This window comes from Mauremys reevesii, linkage group 5, assembly GCF_016161935.1.
Source record: "Mauremys reevesii isolate NIE-2019 linkage group 5, ASM1616193v1, whole genome shotgun sequence".
In the NCBI taxonomy this organism is placed as follows: Eukaryota; Metazoa; Chordata; order Testudines; family Geoemydidae; genus Mauremys; species Mauremys reevesii.
The window spans coordinates 92,493,589-92,514,873 of record NC_052627.1 but is presented as its reverse complement, the minus strand read 5'-3'; positions in this window follow the sequence as shown (position 1 = coordinate 92,514,873).

Below are 21,285 nucleotides of genomic sequence, written 5' to 3'. Positions count from 1 at the left end.
GTTCGTGATTTTCGTGGACAGAATATCAAGGTGCAGATGAGCTGTGGAGTGCCTCCAGTATGGGGAAGTGCACTCCTCTCCCATCCCAGCCAGGATGAGTGTTGAGCTAGGCACAGGGTAGAAGCCACCAGCCAGGGTGCCCAAAGCACTGGGTGGGGCTCGAGAGGGCTGGGTGGAGTGGGGTGAGGGCTCCTACTTCACTTTTCTTTCTGTTTAACTTAGTCTTCCCTAAGTAACACCTGCCACTCCACACACACACACACACACACAAAATCATGGAACGAACACAGTGTTTGCTTCCTTCCCACTCTTCACTCGGCTTGTGTGTTATGTCTGCCACTCTGTGTCTGGCTTGTCTGTTTAGATTGTAAGCTCTTTGGGGCATGGCATGCCTACCTCTGTGCCCCATTTTGGCTCGCTCTTAATCACTACTGTAATAAACATGACTAATAAGCACTGATTTCGATAGGAGCAACAACAGCCTCACACTGCAATTATAAATCTAGTAGTACATCTAGCTTTTTCCTCATTTCTTAAAGAAAAATGGAAATAAATATGAGGAACTACTTTATCTACCTGACTGAGAGAAAAATTATAGTTGATTGTATAAATTACATAGTTTCCTCAACCCTCTGTGTTATGTAGCTTTGTGGCTATATTTTACACATACATTAAGTGATGACATGACTACACAGCCCCATTTTTAAAGGCATAATTATATTTAAGTATATAATTTGTAAGTAGTTACATGTACAATAGAGCTTAACTTCAAAGAAAAAAGAGAAGTCCTATTCAAATGTGGTCATGCTGTTAAGTTAAAAAATGGAGATATGTATAATTAATTTTATCAGAGAACTGCATTTCTATACCCTTCTTACAATTAGTGTAATGCCAAGTGGGAACAGTATGCCAGACAGTCAAGTAATCACCATAGCTCCATTGAAGTAAAAGAGACAATGAAACTGCATCAATTGACAGTCCTTGAGAATTTGACTCACTGTTCTGACAAGAATTATTTATCTCTACATTCAGCATCTGATTAGCATTGAGTATGCTGAATTGCTGTGCTGAATGTATATATAGCTCAGAAAAAAAGTTTCTACTGAATAATGAGCTTCCATTCCATTATTTTATATAAAAAAATTATTCAAACTATAAACTAAGACCCTGATTCAGAAAAAAACACTTAAGCATGTGCTTTATGTAAGTCTCCATTGAACAAAGCACTTGAGCATGTACTTAATTCCCACTGAAATCAACTTGATCATGAAATAAGTGAATAAAGTGCTTTGCTGAATCAGGGCCTAGGATTTTATTGTCAAAAGATAGCTTGGGGTGAGACTGCGGTCTCATCATTCTCACTCATTTTAGCACACAAGAATAAAGCATGTTCTCATTTACAGTGCTGCTCATTTATATTGGAACATTCAGGCTGCTGTAGCTAAAGCATCTGTTATCTCTTCCATTCCATAATAAACCTCTATTTTGAGGGTTTGCAATTCATATTTAAAGCTTCACTCCAGCCTAAGGCTTGACACCCAACAGTTTAGCACACAATGGAATGCTTCACAAATGTAGTTTGTTAGTTTATTTATATTTAAGGTCTAAGTGTAGTAGCAGGCCAACAATACATCCTTGGTTACAGTAACATTAGGAGTGCATGGGTGCTTACACTGAAGTAGAGTTGAATTGCTCAGGTATATTTCAATGGATTTTTCATGAGTCTTTTAGTGAAGCTTCTCTCCACTTGAGGCTGTATTTCGTAGACATTTTTTGGATTTCTCCCACCATTACAATACCACCTGTACAGCTCAATCAATGGTAGCACTGAGAGAGACAGGGCTTTACTGTTTTTACCACTGTGTTCTGTAACCCTATTTAGAGCAGGTCTAGACCACACACCAGCTGCCTGAATTCTCTCTAGGCTATGGCTCCCACTGCTGTTACCACAGTAGAGCTCATCATTATAGCTGGTCACTCCAAAACTGCAGCTAAAAGCTGGTGTTGTCACTTATGTCCAACAGTCTGTGGGAGTACAAGATGTTGACAGGATGTTCAAACATTTGTCTAGGCTCTCCACGTTCACATTTGGGTTCATTCCTCAGCTTCCACTTGATGATAGTGTCACCAATCTTTGTCATTCCATCTGCCGTTCGATCTACAGTACATCTAAAGTACACCAGTATTTCCATTTGAGGTCATTTCTCACCATTTTATTACTCGGTAGCCTTCCACAGCTGTATTCTGGGATAAGGGATTTTCAGAAGCAAAGGTCTTTCTGGACTTCAGCCTTTTGGATGGTGCAATGTTTGGTGCCATGGTATCAGAGATCATGCACCTGTTTTTGTCTCTCCTTTTTCCTGAAGTATCCTGCCTCACTGATAGTGATGGTGCAATCCCTTCAAGTATATAGCAACAGCATGGGGTTAGTTTTAAAGTCACTCTGATGATCCTACACGATTGATTAATTTCAATATCAATGGCTTGTGCATGGGTTGAGCATGACCGTACTGGAGCACAGTACTCCACAACTGAGTCACACAAGATGAGACTGATGACTGAGTATTTTGGGGTAAGCTCCCCATTTTGAATTGGCCAGTTTCTGGAGTACACACTACCCAGATTTCACTTTTTTCTTCAGCTTCTTGATGTGCGCTTTGTATATCAATGTTCAGTCTAACTTGATCCCCAAGATACATTGCATGTTCATAGTTCTCCAGAATTGGTATCATTCAATTATCACCCACTCATATAGGTTGTAGGTTGGGCAGAGTAAGAATATTGGGTGGTAGCTCATTGCAGACTTAGGCCAAAGTGGCTGCACTGCTCAAACCACATAAAGACACTGTTTCCTCCACCTAGGTATCTACATTTTCTCCATGCAAAAACTGAAGATCTCAAGTAGCCACTTCTGTGCTCTCATCCAAAAATATAAAAATTAGGGCTGTTGATTAATCACAGTTAACTCATGCGATTAACTCAAAAAAATTAATTGTGATTAAAAAAATAATTGTGATTAATCACACTGTTAAATAATAGAATATCAATTGACATGTATTAAATATTTTGGATGTTTTTCTACATTTTCAAATGTATTTATTTCTATTACAACACAGAATACAAAGTATACAGTGCTCACTTTATACTGTTTTTATTACAAATATTTGCACTGTAAACATGATAAACAAAATAAATAGTATTTTTCAGTTCACCTCATACAAGTATTGTAGTGCAAACTCTTTAACGTGAAAGTGTAACTTACAAATGTCAATTTTTTTTGTTACATAACTGCACTCAAAAACAAAACAATATAAAACTTTAGAGTCTGCAAATCCACTCAGTCCTAGTTCTTGTTCAGCCAATTGCTAAGACAAACAAGTTTATTTACATTTATGGGAGATAATGTTGCCTGCTTCATATTTACAATGTCACCTAAAAGTGAGAACAAGTGTTCGCATAGCACTTTTGTAGCCAGTGTTGCAAGATATTTACATACCAGATATGCTAAATATTCGTATGCCCCTTCATGCTTCGGCCACCATTTCAGAGGACATGCTTCCATGCTGATGATGCTCATTAAAAAAAAATGCGTTAATTAAATTTGTGACCGAACTCCTTTGTGGAGAATTGTATATATCCTGTTCCATTTTACCCGCATTCTGCCATATATTTCATGTTATAGCAGTCTCAGACAATGACCTAGCACATGTTCGTTTTAAGAACACTTTCACAGCAGATTTGACAAAATGCAAAGAAGGTACCAATGTGAGATTTCTAAAAATAGGTACAGCACTCCACCCAAGGTTTAAGAATCTGGAGGGTTGTCCAAAATATGAGAGGGATGAGGTATGGAGCATGCTTTCAGAAGTCTTAAAAGAGAAACACTCCAATACGGAAACTACCCAAACCACCAAAAATGAAAATCACCTTTCTGCTGGTGGTATCTGACTCAGATGATGAAAATGAACATGCGTTGATTTGATCTGCTTTGGATTATTATTGAGCAGAACCCATCAGAAGCATGGAAACATGTCCTCTGGAATGGTGGTTGAAGCATGAAGGGACAGAGGAACCTTTAGCGCATCTGGCAAGTAAATATCTTGTGACACCCGCTACAACAGTGCAGTGCGAATTCCTGCTCTCACTCTCAGGTGACATTGTAAACAAGAAGCGGGGAGTATTATCTCCTGCAAATTGTAATCAAACTTGTTTGTGTGAGCAACTGGCTGAAGTAGGACTGAGTGGAGTTGTAGGCTTTAAAGCTTTACATTGTTTTATTTTTAAATGCAGTTATTTTTTGTACACAATTGTACATTTTTAAGTTCAACTGTCATGATAAAGAGATTGCAATACAGTACTTGTATGAGGTGAATTGAAAAATACTATTTATTTGTTTTTTTACAGTGCAAATATTTGGAATAAAAATAAATATAAAGTGAGCACTGTACACTTTGTATTCTATGTCATAACTGAAATCGATATATTTGAAAATGTAGAAAAAATCCAAACATATTTAAATAAACAGTATTCTATTAGTAACAGCACAATTATTCATGATTACTTTTTTTAATTGCTTGACAGCCCTAGAATGGCTCATTAGATATACCATCGGGTCCAGCTGTCTTTCAGATTCTTCATAGCTGTTGTCAGTTTCTCACTGTTGAAAAAGTCATTGTAGACTTTGCTGTCTCTGAGGCGTGAGTAAAGTTCCTGCTTTATTTGTTTCATTTTGCACTTTACATTGTGGGCTGGTTTACCATTTAGGATGATTTGTTATGCAATTTAGTTGTCAGAGCACTTTGGTTGTTCTCCATCAGGATTCAACTTGTGAATGGTGGCTCATGCTTTTCTGCGCTCATTGCACAGATTTGTTGTTTCAAACCCAGCTCCCTCCAGCCATCATGCTGCTCCTTTCCAATCTCTCATAAGCATTTATCTGAGCCCAGTGGTTTCATCACCAAAGGAATCCAAGTCAACCAATTCTAAATATCTATTATATTGTTGGCTTGTTTGTTCCGAAAGCCCTAGTATAAATGGTGTCTGACATTCCCTTAGGGTTGTTCCTTTGGGAAGTTTTCCTCTCCATGAAGACAAATTCTCCATAGTGCTTGTGCGTCAGAGTAATAGTATACATAGATTCATCCAGTTCAGAGGTAAGCCTTTCTAGACAGTCTTTCTGAAGCTGAATCTTGGCAGGTACATTTTCCTGAGTTGTACTTCAGCATCTGTTCTCACTTGCACTTGTCCATGCTGAACGATGGAATGCAAGGCTAGATTTGTTTTCCCCTAAACAAGGACATAGTGAAGTTTTACTGTCCTGCAATTAGTTTTCACTATGCTAATTCATTTGCAATACAGCAATTAATACCTACCAGTGGGTGTTAATCATTTCATAATGCCAGACTTATTTCTTTCACAGGTGGAAGAGAAGACCCATTGTTATTGCTCTGAATGTGAGGAATAAAAGGGCCCTTTCTGGAATCTGCTCTCAATACAGCTGTTTCCAGATGGAAGTGAACAGGAGCTAGTCATGTCACAACTGTTCATCAGTGGAGTGAAAATATAGCTTTCCAGAGGCTACCTCCAAAAATGGTGGAGGTTTTCTGTCTTGAGCTCAGTGTATGGCTCCTGTTGAAGGAGGAATCACAAATGCACGCAATTAGAATTGGCTACACTTTTTAAAATGGAAATGGCTATCATTTAAAAATTGAAATGCAATTTGTTTTGTGTCAATGAAAAATGTCAAATACAAAAATTCTGTGGAAAAAATACTGACAAAAAATTTTGATCAGCGTCAGGGGCGGCTCTAGACATTTCGCCGCCCCAAGCACGGCGGCATGCCGTTCAAAGTTCAGCTCAAGCTCTTCATCAAAGGTGTGAAACACAAAGTATGATCCTATAAGGTGTTCTCAGTGGTCTGGCTGCCATCAGCATGAGGTATGGGAAAAGCTTACAGATGAGGGAAGAAAGGCGAGTTCAGTGAGAATGTTCTCAGATGTCTCCATGTGACAGTGTAGTGACAAAGGAGAATAGGGGACATAATGGGGAAAGTAATTTGTCATTTCAGAGGCCAATGTTTTCCTTCTTCCAATAATGTAGAGCCCCAAATTCAGGGGAGAATAAGAGGTACAATTGTACTCGTGGGTTTTTTTTTGTGTTCCCAGATTCTGTGTACACTTTCCCCTCCCCACTAAAGTAAGTGGAATGAGACCATCACACATTTTCACATAGGCAATTGAGCAGCCATCATATGATAAATATTTACAGTGACTGCTGTCCAAATCTGGCTTCAGATAGGCAACCTACAAGTGAAAGTCTGAAAACTGCTCTCCAATTTACTCCAAGATATGAAATACAAAAGGTTTTACATAATCTGCCCAAACCCACACAACAAATCAGACAGGAGGATTGGTACCTTAATTTGTTCCTTTTCTGCCAAAGAAATGACATGTTCTCTAGTTTTGTTTACACATGATAAGAAAGACAATGCCTGGGCTCAAAGAGTTACAAAAAGAACTAGTATCAGAGGGGTAGCCTGGATCTGTAAAAGCAGCAAAGAGTCCTGTGGCATCTTATAGACTAACAGACGTTTTGGAGCGTGCATCCGACGAAGTGGGTATTCACCCACGAAAGCTCATGCTCCAAAACGTCTGTTAGTCTATAAGGTGCAACAGGACTCTTTGCTGCTTTTACAAAAAGAACTGAGTCCAACAATTGATTTTCACATTTCAATTCCAAGTGAATTTTCTTGACTGTGGATTTTCAGGCACTTAGCATTAGATGCTTGACTAGCATTTTATGAGATGAAAGCAGATACCAGCACACATTTTTGTAGTTAAATAACTGAAAACAATTAAGAAGAACATCTAGTGAAAAATTCAGTAATTCTAGCTGTTTATATAAGACTTAATTCTGAATATTTATATGAGCAACATCAAATGCAGCTTGGGAGACAATAAATCCCAAAGAAGCAAAGCTGACTATGAAGGCCTGCAAGATGTTGCTCTGTTGAGCAGATGCATGCTGCCTTAAAAGAAGTCAACAACAAAGCCTAACACATGGAAAATCCATGTGACTCAACATTTATTCAGAAAAGAAAAGAACTACACATGGCAGCTAGTTTCCCAGGCAACTGGGAATCTCTGTGAATCTAGGTGAAATAATTAAGCATGTTTCTGTGTTTCTGGAGCCAGATAATTGTTATGAAATGGCAAGGTACTGTGTTATCATTCTTAGGGTTTTCAACAGTGCCTATCCAAGTGCTCCCTAAGGGATGTGGGGGGAGAGGAACCTAGTGGATGTAATGGAGCTTTCTACTCTTCTCCCTTTCCTTACAGAAGGTAGTTCTGGCTTCAGATGTGCATGTATGATCATTTGGTTAATTTTGGTGGGGGAAGGTTTCCCTCTCCCTCCCTACTTTCCCTATTGTTTTGGTTATAGTGGGAAAGCTTCGTCAGAAAGTAGGGTCTTGCTCAATGCTCTGACAATGCTCAAATGCCAGGTTAGTCTGACTTCCTTTAGAAGCTTTTTACAACCAGACCCTTTTGAATAAGAATGATTTGTCACACAGCTTATTCCCTTGTAGCTCTGCGGGGCTAACAGGAATAGGCAATACTAAAAACCTATTTTTGTCACTAAAGGAAGCAATAGACACAGGGAGATGAACTGCTGAGTAAGAAGGAGTCCCTTTTTGCCATCTTTTTTTCAGAGTAGAACAGAAAGGATCTGCACTAGATGGACCCACTGCTGACAATTGACAATGGTTATCAAGAGTGGGTGCCCCTGAACAAAGACCGAAACCAAATTTGAAGAATGCTTTCTATAACGATGCTGAGAACAATTATGTCCTGGCTATTATGCTAGCAGCTAAGCCATTCTAAAGCAAAGTTTAATGAGAGATGTTGCCATCCATTCAGAAATAAAAATGTCTGGTCCGGATGTTTTTTAACTATTAATGGACCAAAAGCCTGTTTATGTGAGGAGTTGACATGTCAGCTATCTCACAGCTAGGATAGCTGTTCCTATAAGGTAGCTAGCACTATTCTCAATCTGAGTGCTATTGGGAACTGATCATTTTGCTCCTCACTGAAAGCTCATAAAGATACACCATTATTTTAAATGGGTTTGTCTACACTGTGCTTGCATTCCTTTTGCCTTGGCTTTTTGAAAACTATTCTACCTGATAAAGCTGACTGGTAAGAACACTCATAGAAAAATGAATAAATTTAATTTTAAAACATGTAAAAGCACTTTATTTGTCCATGACTGGAGACTGTATCTAAGGATTTAAGTTCCTCCAGTGAGGAACAGGGCGACCTAATCAAAATAGCTCAAATGTTGACCAAGAATTATTCACACAGATTATTTGGAGGAACAATACATTTGAGGAAACCACAATCTTATTGCTGTCAATTTGTAAACCTAAAGTTTATTGAATTAATTGAATTAATTATTTGTTATTATTTGTTATGAATCATTTGCAGTTCAGTATAGGAAACAGTGATGCTATTTTGGGTTGGTTGCTTTCTGTGAAACTGGTGTAAATATAATTTTCCTCTTATTTGCTGCAACATTTTTCATACAAGTCTAATTTTAATCAAGGTTATTACTTAACAGTATTTGGCAACTTAAAACTCAATGACAGCTGACTTCTTTTCAATTAAGAAATTACAAAGAATTTTTGTTTTACACTTGAATGCTCTCTATCATCTTGCCAAAGGCGATTACTACATAGATATCATGTCAACAAAGACTGAATCATTCTGCCATGGACATTTGCTCTCCAGCAGATATTACCTGATAGCACACTCAGACAATCATTTCCTCTAGACTAAATGATGAATGGCTTAGCTTTTGGTGGGTTCACAAGGTCATGTCTGTTTGAATGGGTGTACTCTCATGCACTGGATTTGTGAAGAATACCTATAAATTATACAGTTGCTTCTTATATATATATGCACTGTCTTTTAGACAATGTGCAACAGTGTTCTTGTCATTGAAAAAGATTCCTGAATTCCTTTTGCTGATATCTGCAGACAGAATATTGTAAAGGAGGCAGAGATTGTAGGTATCACTATTACTTGGGGATAGATCATCTTTACCCACTTACTAAAGGAGACAAAAGTGTCTCCCCTTATAGCTCTGACCATTCAGTTAAAGGTTCTAAAATTGCATCTTCAACCATGGTGGGGGAAAGTAGGAAGCAGAGACAGAAAGTACATATTCACCAGCCAGAACTCTGAATGAGCACTTGTAGAGAGATTAAGGCATGGTCAACACTACAATATTTTGCTGGCATAACTAGCTTGGTCAGGGGTGTAGAAAAAAACCCCAAACACTCCCTAACCAACATAGCTGTGACTCAAATAAAAACCCTATGTAACTGCAGCACTGCCAACAGAAGAGTGCCTCTGTCAATATAGACAATGCTGTTCGGGGAGGTGGTGTAATGATGCCAGTAGAAAAAACTCCATCTCCCAGCATAATCTGCATCCACACTAGGGGGCTCAGCTGGTTTAGTTATACCAGCACAACATCTGTAGTGTGCATAAGATCTAAACTACATCCTGAAAAGGGTCGAAACAATTTACTCACTCCTCTATCTCCTTCCCAAAGGAAGGAGAGAGGGGAGGAATTGTGCATCTCTGAACACAATAAGGTACATCTATACTTTAATAAAAGTATGGCTGGCCCAGGTCAGCTGATTAAGGGTTGCAGGGCTTGGGCTGCAGGGCTAAAACTTGCAGTGTAGATGTTCAGGCTCAGGGTATGTCTACACTGCAATGTAAGCCCAGGGTTAGTAGGAGTTGAGTTAGCAGACCCTGGGTTTGTTAGCCTAGGTCCTGAACATCTACATTCATTTGTAACCACAGGGTAGGAATTGTTGAGCCCTGGTTTCCAATCTGAGGCTCCAGCATCTACCCTGAATTATTCAGGCCCAAGCCCAACCACCCACATCCCAGACTTTCTAGTGCTCTCTCAAAAAGTGACCACTCCTAGCCTTTTGGTCATGGTGCTGTGTGGGAAAACTTGACTATCTGACAAACTTGACAGTCCAGAGGACAAAAAGTTGTCCTATGGGATTATGGTATACTTTTGGCAGATTCCCAGAGCACAAGTCCATTGGGGCTGCATCTACACTGCAAAGCAATAGCTTGAATCCTGTGTTCCAGCTTGACTCAGAATTGGACCCTCCACCCCCATGGGCTCTTTGGACCTTGGGTCTGAGCCCTGGATTAGCACAATTTGTGTGTAGAGACATCAGGAATAAAGGGGAAGTCTGCATGTTTGCAGAGTCAACGATGAAATACATCTTAGAATACTCAGGGAGCTGACTGAGGAGATATCTGAACCATTAGTGATTATTTTCAAAACTCATGGAAGATGGGAGAGATTCCTGAGAACTGAAAGAGGGCAAATAAAGTGCCAAACTATAAAGAGGGGAATAAAGACAACCTGGAGAATTGCCGCTCTAGTACTTGGAAAGATAATGGAGCAAATAATCAAGCAATTGATTTGCAAATACCTAAAAGATAATAAGGTGATAAGTAACAGTCTGCATGGATTTGTCAAGAATTAATCATGTCAGATCAACGTAATCATTTTCTTTGACAGGGTAACAAGCCTAGTGGATAGAGGGAAAGCAGTAGATGTGGTATATCTTGACTTAAGTAAGGTTTTTGATACTGTCTTTCATGACCTCCCCATAAACAAAATAAGGGAAATACAACCTAGATGGAACTACTATAAGGTGGTTGCAAAACTGGTTGCAAAACCATTCCCAGAGAGTAGTTATCAGTGGTTCACAGTCAAGCTGGAAGAGCATATGAAGTGGGATCACTCAGGGATCAGTCCTGGGTCCAGTTCTGTTCAATATCTTCATCAATTATTTTGATAATAGCATAGAGAGTACATTTCACAAGTTTGTGCATGACACTGAGCTGGGAGGGGTTCCAAGTGCTTTGGAAGATACGATTAAAATTTCAAACGATCTGGACTAACTGGAGAAATGGTCTGATGTAAATTCAGTATGGACAAATGCAAAGTACTCCATCTAGGAATGAACAATCAGTTGCACACATACAAAATGGGAAATGACTGCCTAGGAAGGAGTATTGTAGAAAGGGATCTGTGTGTTATAGTGGATTAAAAGCTAAATATGAGTCAACAGTGTAATACTGTTGCAAGACAAGCAAACATCATTCTGTGATATATTAGCAGGAATGTTGTAAGCAAGGCATGTGAAGTAATTCTTCCACTCTACTCCATGCTGATAAAGCTTCAACTGAAGTATGGTGTCCATTTCTGGGCACCACATTTCAGGAAAAATGTGGACAAATTGGAGGAAGTGCAGAGGTGAGCAACAAAAATGATTAAAGGTCTAGAAAACATGACCTATGAGGAATTGGATTTGTTTAGTCTAGGGAAGAGAAGACTGAGTGGGGACATGACAACAGTTTTCAAGTACATAAAAGGTTGTTACAAGGACGAGGGAGAAAAATTGTTCTCTTTAAACTCTCAGTATAGGACAAGAAGCAATGGGCTTAAATTGCAGCAAGGGCAGTTTAGGTTGGACATTAGGAATAACTTCCTAACTGTCAGGGTAGTTAAGCACTGGAATAAATTGCACACAGAGGTCGTGAAATCTCTGTCATTGAAGGTTTTTAAGGGCGGGTTAGATAAACACCTGTCAGAGATGGTCTAAATAATACTTAGTCCTGTCATGAGTGCAGAGGACTGAACTAGAAGACCTCTCAAGATCCCTTCCAGTACTATACTTCTATGATGTATGAGTAATAATTGCCTGAATTACTAAAAGAAAAAGTGGTTTAAAATGCAAGAGTTTCAGCTTAAAACTCTTCTGGATTTCAAAGCAAAAGAATTTATATTTTTTCTCTTATGGAGAATGAAACACATTTATATTCCTAAATATTGTGCTTTAAGTTCTTATTTCAACTTGACCTTTATTGCCAGTTCTTCAGAACATAAATGATGGGAATTACCTTTACCTTTACCTAACTGTGATTCGTTTAATGATGTTTGCATCAAGTCTGTATGTTCATCTTAGCAATATTTTGTTCTGTGTTTATGTTGCACTCGCTATGTCCACTGTAATTCAGGGTCTTTCAGAATTTCCATTATAAATATCCTCACATATATTTTAAGATTTATTATATATGTGAAAATATTAAATTATATATTTTTTATATATTTATTTATTTATTTATTTTGAAATGCTACATTTGTGAGAAGAGTACAGGTAGCAGTCAAAGCAAACGTTTCATACCCTGCGGTATACATGGGCTATGAGCCTCTTCATATAAAAAGCTGGTTTCATTTCCATTCATACCCACTCAAACTCAGAATAGGAGTAACTTATTAGAACAGACATCATTCTAGTCAGACTCCAGATATGCCAGCTCTTCACATAAACATGCTTTCTGTCAAATCCAGACTCCATTAACAATCCATAAAACATTTTGATCTGACACTGTCTTCCCAAATGTCTTCTTCTGTACCATCATTTTGTCACAGGTATAAAAATCAGGGCCACTATTATAGAATCCTTTGGAATAATGTTCTGCATTAATGATTGCTATGTATTGTATGGGCAATCTTTTCCACAGGAAAACTAGGTGTTTCTGAGCTTATGTGCTCATACTAATTCACCACTTTGCCACAAAGTCAGAAACCATCAGCAAAAACAACTTTTTTTACTTTGCTTCTGTGATATAACTTTTGCATGTGCAAAATCAAATCACGGAGAAACAGAGTTATTTTAACCTAAAAATATTACAGTTTATGTCTGTATATGTAACCAGTCACATCCACATGAAAGGTATGTATGTGGCCCAAGGGACATGCACTATCTGGTCTTATATTTCATTGAAGATCTTTATATCATGTTTCAAAAAGCTTCATGGCTCCCAATGCTGCATATTTTGTGGCACTTAAACAGGTACTGATGACAATATATTGTACCTTTTAAAAATATTCTCTTCAACTAGCTGTTAACATCAACTGCCTGAGAAAGTTCATAGTAAATACTCTAATGGGCACATTTAAGTACAGTGCAAACTAAAACTGGACAAGCAGCTCCCATTATGAATAGCATGAATTTGCCCCTTAAATGTCAACATTCATAGAATCATAGAATATCAGGGTTGGAAGGGACCTCAGGAGGTCATCAAGTCCAACCCCCTGCTCAAAGCAGGACCAATCCTCAACTAAATCATCCCAGCCAGGGCTTTGTCAAGCCTGACAAAACCTTAAAACCTCTAAGGAAGGAGATTCCACCATGTCCCTAGGTAACCCATTCCAGTGCTTCACCACCCTCCTAGTGAAAAAGGTTTTCCTAATATCCAACCTAAACCTCCCCCACTGCAACTTGAGACCATTATTCCTTGTTCTGTCATCTGCCACCACTGAGAACAGTCTAGATCCATCCTCTTTGGAACCTCCTTTCAGGTAGTTGAAAGAAGCTATCAGATACCCCTCATTCTTCTCTTCTGCAGACTAAACAATCCCAGTTCCCTCAGCCTCTCCTCGTAAGTCATGTGCTACAGCCCCCTAATCATTTTGTTGCCCTCTGCTGGACTCTTTCCAATTTTTCCACATCCTTCTTGTAGTGTGAGGCCCCAAACTGGACACAATACTCCAGATGAGGTCTCCTCAATGTTGAATAGAGGGGAATGATCACGTCCCTCGATTTGCTGGTAATGCCCCTACTTATACAGCTCAAAATGCCATTAGCCTTCTTGGCAACAAGGTCACACTGTTGACTTATATTCAGCTTCTCGTCCACTGTAACCCCTAGGTCCTTTTCTGCAGAACTGCTGCCTAGCCACTCAGTCCCTAGTCTGTAGCAGTGAATGGGATTCTTCCATCCTAAGTGCAAGACTCTGTACTTGTCCTTGTTGAACCTCATGAGATTTCTTTTGGCCCAATCCTCTAATTTGTCTAGGTCCTTCTGTATCCTATCCCTACCCTCCAGCATATCTACCACTCCTCCCAGTTTAGTGTCATCTGCAAACTTGCTGAGGGTGCAGTCCACGCCATCCTCCAGATCATTAATGAAGATATTGAACAAAACCGACCCCAAGACCGACCCTTGGGCACTCCACTTGATACTGGCTGCCAACTGGACATGGAGCCATTGATCAATACCCATTGAGCCCGATGATCTAGCCAGCTTTCTATCTACCTTATAGTCCATTCATCCAGCACATACTTCTTTAACTTGCTGGCAAGAATACTGTGGGAGACCATATCAAAGGCTTTGCTAAAGTCAAGGAATAACACATCCATTGCTTTCCCCTCATCCACAGAGCCAGTTATCTCCTCATAGAAGGCAATTTGGTTAGTCAGGGATGACTTGCCCTTGGTGAATCCATGCTGACTGTTCCTGACCACTTTCCTCTCCTCTACGTTCTTCAGAATTGATTCCTTGAGGACCTGCTCCATGATTTTTTCAGGGACTGAGGTGAGGTTGACTGGCCTGTAGTTCCCCGGATCCTCCTCCTTCCCTTTTTTAAAGATCGGCACTACATTAGCCTTTCGCCAGTCATCCGGGACCTCCCCCAATCACCATGAGTTTTCAAAGATAATGGCCAATGGCTCTGCAATCACATCCACCAACTCCTTTAGCACCCTCAGATGCAGCACATCTGGCCCCATGGACTTGTGCTCATACAGTTTTTCTAAATAGTCCCGAACCACTTCTTTCTCCACAGAGGGCTGGTCACCTCCTCCCCATGTTGTGCTGCTCAGTGCAGTAGTTGGGGACCTGAACTTGTTCGTGAAGACAGAGGCAAAAAAAGCATTGAGCACATTAGCTTTTTCCACATCCTCTATCACTAGGTTGCCTCCCTCATTCAGTAAGGGGCCCACGCTTTCCTTGACTTTCTTCTTGTTAGCATAAGAACATAAGAATGCCCATACTGGGTCAGAACAAAGGTCCATCTAGCCCAGTATCTGTCTACCGACAGTGGCCAATGCCAGGTGCTCCAGAGGGAGTGAACCTAACAGGCAATGATCAAGTGATCTCTCTCCTGCCATCCATCTCCATCCTCTGACAAACAGAGGCTAGGGACACCATTCCTTACCCATCCTGGCTGATAGCCATTTATGGACTTAACCACCATGAATTTATCCAGTTCTCTTTTTCTCTGTTGCTAACATACCTGAAGAAACCTTTCTTGTTACTCTTAACATCTCTTGCTAGCTTCAACTCCAAGTGTGATTTGGCCTTCCTGATTTCATTCCTGCATGCCTGAGCAATATTTCTATACTCCTCCCTGGTCATTTGTCCAATCTTCCACTTCTTGTAAGCTTCTTTTTTGTGTTTAAGATCAGGAAGGATTTCACTGTTAAGCCAAGTTGGTCGCTTGCCATATTTACTATTCTTTCTACACATCGGGATGGTTTGTTCCTGCAACCTCACTAAGGATTCTTTAACATACAGCCAGCTCTCCTTTCTCCCTCATGTTATTCTCCCAGGGGATCCTGAAAAAATGTTAAATATACTTCCCAATAGAAGAGAATCAGGTTTATTTTACATATTTCAGAAATATTCAAAGATCTACTTTTAATCTTAATATCTATTCTACATATGGTATACATTTAATATTCTCTGGATACAGATTTTGCAAGCTGCATGGAAACTTTTTAAAACACCACAATAAAGACTCAAACTAAATGTATACCCTTCCTCCCCCTCCAAAAAAAATAGTAAGAAGACCAAAAAAATAATGCCACCTTGCCTAAACAGAATAAAAGAGTTGGTTAGAGGCAAAAAAGCTTTCTTCAACAATTAGAAATCAGTTGTTACTGAGGTAAACAAAAGAGCATATACTTTTACACTTGATTTGCTAGCGTTTAATTAGTCAGGAAAAAAATTTGAAAATCAACTGGCAAAAGACACAAAACTAACAGCAAATGTTTTTTTTTAAGTACGTTAGAAGCAGGAAGCTTGACAAACATTCAGTGGGACCACTAAATAATCAATGTGCTAAAAGGAAGACAAAGCCACTATGGAGAAATTAAATGAATTCTTTGCATTGGTCTTCACTGTAGAGGCTGTGAGGGAGATTCCTATTCCTGAGACATTAGGTTTAGGTGACAAATTTGAGGAACTGTCTATTGAGGTGTCAATAGAGAAGATTTTTGAACCAATTGATACATTAAACACTAATTAGTCAGCAGGACCAGATGGTATTCAAGCAAGTGTTCTGAAGGCATTCAAATATGAAATTGCAGAACTACTATATACTGTATACTTGCAGTATACAACCTATTGCTTAAATCAGTCTCTGTACCAGATGACTGGAGGGTAGCTAATTTTTTTAAAGGTTCATGAGCCAGTTCTGGTAATTACAGGCCAGTAATCCTAAATTCAGTACTGGACAAACTGGTTGAAACTATAGTAAGGAATAGAATTACCAGACACATAGCTGAACACAATATGTTGGGGAAGAGTTAACACGGCTTTTGTAAAGGGAAATCATGCCTCACCAATCTATTAGAATTCTTTAAATGGGTCAACAAACATGTGGCTGAAAGTGATCTAGTGTATATAGTGTACTTGGACTTCAGAAAGCCTTTGACAAGGTCCCTCACCAAAGACTCTTTAGCAAAGTAAGGAGTAATGGAATAAAAGGGAAGGTCCTCTAAGGGATCAGTAACTGGTTGCAAGACAGGAAACAAAGGATAGGGATAAATGATCAGTTTTCACAATGGATATAGGTAAATAGCAGGGTCTCCCAAGGAGCTGTACTAGGACCAGTGCTGTTCAACATAACTGATTTAGAGAAAGAAGTAAACAGATGGCAAAGTTTGCAGGCTATACAAAATTAGTTGAGATAGTTAAGTCCAAAGTCGATTGCAAAGAGTTATAAAAGGATCTCCCAAAACTGGGTGACTGGGCAACAAAATGGCAGATGAAATTCAATATTGATAAATGCAAAGTAATGCACATTGGAAAACATCCCAACTATACATCCAAAATGAAAGGGTCTAAATTAGCTGTTACCACTCAAGAAAGGGATCTTGGAGTCATTGTGGCTAGTTCTCTGAAAACATCCACTCAATGTGCAGTGACAATCAAGAAAGCTAAGAGTATGGAAGAAGCCAATAGGAAAAGGATAGATAATAAGACAGTATAGATCATAAAGCCTCTATATAAACCCATGGCATACTCACACCTTAAATACTGAGTGCAATTCTACTCACCTGTTCTCAAAAATATATTGGAATTGGAAAATGTACAGAACAGGGCAACAGAAATGATTAGGGGGAGGACTGTTCAGCTTGGAAAAAAGATGACTAATGGGGAATATAATAGAGGTCTATAAAATTATGAATGGTGTGGAGAAAGCGAATAAGGAAAAGTTATTTATTCCTTTTCATAACACAAGAACCACAGGTTATCCAATGGCATTAATTGGCAACAGGTTTAAAACAAACAAAAGAGTCAACCTGTGGACTTCATTACCAGGGGATGTTGTGAAGGCCAAAAGTATAACGTTTCAAAAAATAATTAGATAAATTCATGTAGGATCAATGGCTATTAGCCAAGATGGCTAAGCCTCTGACTGCCAAATGCTGGCACTAGATGACAGGAGATGGATTGCTTGATAATTACCTTATTTTGTTCATTCCCTCTGAAGCATCTGGCATTGGCCACTATCAGAAGACAGGATACTGTGCTAGATGGACGAGTGGGCTGACCCAATATGGCCATTCTTATGTTCTTATAAAAAAAAGTTTTCTACGATCGTAAAAAATCCAGAAAGTTACTGTCAAGTAGATCATTTGCAAGATTTGTCACATATCCTTCAGAACTGATCCCACTGTGACATTCAGTAATGTGCAGTAAGTGTTACATATTATAGTAATGGTCCCATAATTAATCTTATATAGTCAGAATTCATTTTATCCCATTTTGTTCTTGATATCTCTTAATTATTCCAGCAGCACATTCAGATGCCTCCAGATGGCATGAAACAGGATAAATAGTGCAGAGAAACTTTCCTAATAGCCTCCTACTCTGATTGATCTCTGGCAGTTGATCATTCATTCAATATTTAGATTCTCTATATTTATTTTAATGCAGTTAAGTAATAAGAGGCAAGAACTCCATTTGGTGAAATGCCTGTTCTGGAAGATGCTGCTCTGTTACTGCAGAGATGCACATGTGTAAGAGACCAGAAATATTGGATTCTGAACACAGAGTGCAATGTACATGAGAGATTTTTAGTGTCAGTTATTAGAATGGACTGCCATCTCTTGTAGGTACATTGGCTTCTCACTCCATTGTTCAATGAAATGTTATGATTGTAAAATTTAAAAAATGATGAAATGAAAGGGTTGTATCATAGATATGCTTATTGGAGCCTAATGTGCCACCCTTATTCATATCAAGTAATATCTGACTGATTGCCCTAAGAAACTTGCTGCATCATCCCAGAATATATTAAAAAAGCACAGAACAAAAGTTAAAGAATGTACAATTTTTATCCCAAAAGTTGCAATAAGAGAAATGTATTATTTACTTTGATTAAATTATTATTGAGTGGCTACCCATATGTTAATAGGAGAATATACCACATTTCTTTGTCTAGGTATGTTTTTGTTAACTGCAATCCATACCGTGTTATAGGAGGACCCTCCAGACACCTACATGATTCATACTAGCTGAGAGTCTGGCCCGTATAATTAAGGGTTATTTGACTTATTGTATGTATGCACACGCACGCACACGCCCACCCACCACCCTCAACACAAATACATTATATAATATATATAATAAACTCAGTTATACAGATTTTAAATACTTGTATATGCCCTGAAACTGAATGTGGGTTGGTGAGCAATTAAGGACAGATTAGAATGAGAGGGAGGTAACATGGTATCCTTTTATTTTTTTTAAAGACACATACTACATTATCTGAGCAACATCATATTTTTTGTGTCTCCCCCACCCTCATTATCCAGTTTTATTCCTGCCACTTCTGTGGCGTTATCTTTATACTTAAGGCTAGATTGTGAGGCAACAATCTGCTCCGAGTAAGGGGCAGCTCATTGGTGCACTCTACCTGAAGCAGCCTGGAAGGGAAGTTGTATCTGAATCACAATCTGCCTCGTCTATTCGCTGCTCCAGGAAGGGAGGGATCTGTATGACTGTTGCCGAGGTGGCTGAAAGAGCAGGGATTGAAGGGGGGAATCCAGAGATAAGAGCATGAGCTGCTAAATGTAGGGCTGCAACAGACTTATATCCTCTGCTGACTGGACACCTAACACCCACCAACCAGTGGGTTATATACACACTCATGTATATACAGCACAACATAGCTGCCTGATGTGCTAGCCTAATTACACCACCAAGCACACTGTGGATAGTCCCAAGGTTCCTCCCCTCCCATTCATCTGCACCAATGAAGAAGCAGCAGCTCTGAGCCTGCTTCCATGGTTACCTGTGTGTCGCTGTGCTAGCCAAGCCACAGTTTGGCCCTAAGTGTTTGCAGGATAAGGTCCTTAGAATGTGGGCTCCTCAAGGCAAGGCACAACCTTTCCCCAGTGTACTGACCAGGTGCAGAATTGTCTTTGATCTTTTAAGCATCCCTGCATTGCTGAGTATTCAATCTAGCAGGGCTGTCATGTGTCACATTGCTACGTTTGGCAGCCTTATTGCCTATTCCTGCATCAATGTTGAGCTGCAAGGAGGCTTCAGGCATTTCACTGTAGTTGAGCCTTTTGGCCACTAGAGGACCCTGGTATCTGCTGCACCTCATCCATTGCTGATCCACCTGTTGAACCAGGGCCTTTAAAAGAGCAGCTGAGAGGTAATGGCTGAAGGAGAAGGTGGTGACAGCAGGGAACAGAAGCAGAAGATGAGGGACTAATATAAGCCCAGATCTCCCCTCCAACTCCATCTTGCAGCCAGCTGTACCAGTATCTGCACCCAATATTTAAGCTGTACCGGTATCTCCCCAGCCCTCCATCCACTAGGAGTCCAGGCACCCACTACCACCCACTAGCCCTTTAAACTTCAGCACTCACTGACCTCCCAGCAGCCCCAACACCCTCTACACCCAATAATGCTCCATCAGTACCAATAGCCACCCCCTGCCAGCTACCCACCATCCCACTCAGACTCCCCATCCCTGACATCCTCCAGCATTCTCCCTGCTGGACCAGGCAGAGTTTCCAAGTGCTGGTCAGCTCCATGTCTTGAATCCCCTGTCCTAACTGGGACTATGCACTTAAATTCATATTCAAATTAGCTCACTGCATAATTTGCATAAAATGTCACATCTGGAGCAGAACAAAACTTGGTAGCTGTGTCTAAGGACCAGACCATGAAAACTCTTATGCATGAGTAACTTTATTCATGACTAATGTTACTCACTTGTGTAAATGTTTGCAGGACCAGGGCACTAAGCCAAGCATGATAAAGACAGTACAACCATAATAGGGGAAACAACATCAGGCAGTGGAGGAGGAAGGGAGGGGCAGACAGAAACACACGTTCTCCTTCAGATCCATCCACAAGGGACCATTCATGAGGATTTAGTTGCAGGATCAGGGCTCATTTGCAATGTACAGTAGTAAGAATGCATGGCTTTAAAATAAAACTAAAGAAAAGATAAGAATTATAAAATAGCTAATATAAATGGAATACGATGAAAATAGGGCAAGGTCAAAATACCAAGCAAGGGACAAGCTAGGATTAATAAAAATAAATGAGATAATGGCAGCTAGATAGAAAGTCTACAAAACTGGGAATGCAGCATGAGATCAAACCCTTTCCCCTCCCTTCTATTTTTTAAAATTAGACTTTAGTTCCACGAGGCAGAGACCCCTTTTTTGCATATCTTCAAGAAGCTTAACATATTGTTAGATGATATTAAACAATATAATAAATCATTTAAAAATAAAAACAATGGTGATAGAGCCGTATGAACAGATGAAAGAAAACAACCAACTTAGAACTTGAATGACTGAAGGAGTAGAGCATTTTTATCTACAAATTAGTCCATACTCAATTGGCCAGACTTCCTAGGTCACCCTAACTGTCACTAAAGCCAAAGTAGAATTATACTGTGCCACTGTGTGGTGGGTTGGTAAGTCCCATTTGAGTTTGTGGTCTAGGTATTTTGTTTTCTAAATTCTGAGCTACAGGGAAATGGAACTATTCATATAATAGCCTCATGAAATGTGGGGGAGTTAGGAAATAAGTCACCATGTGAATCACTGGTGGACTGTGTATCTCTACGAAGTTTTAAG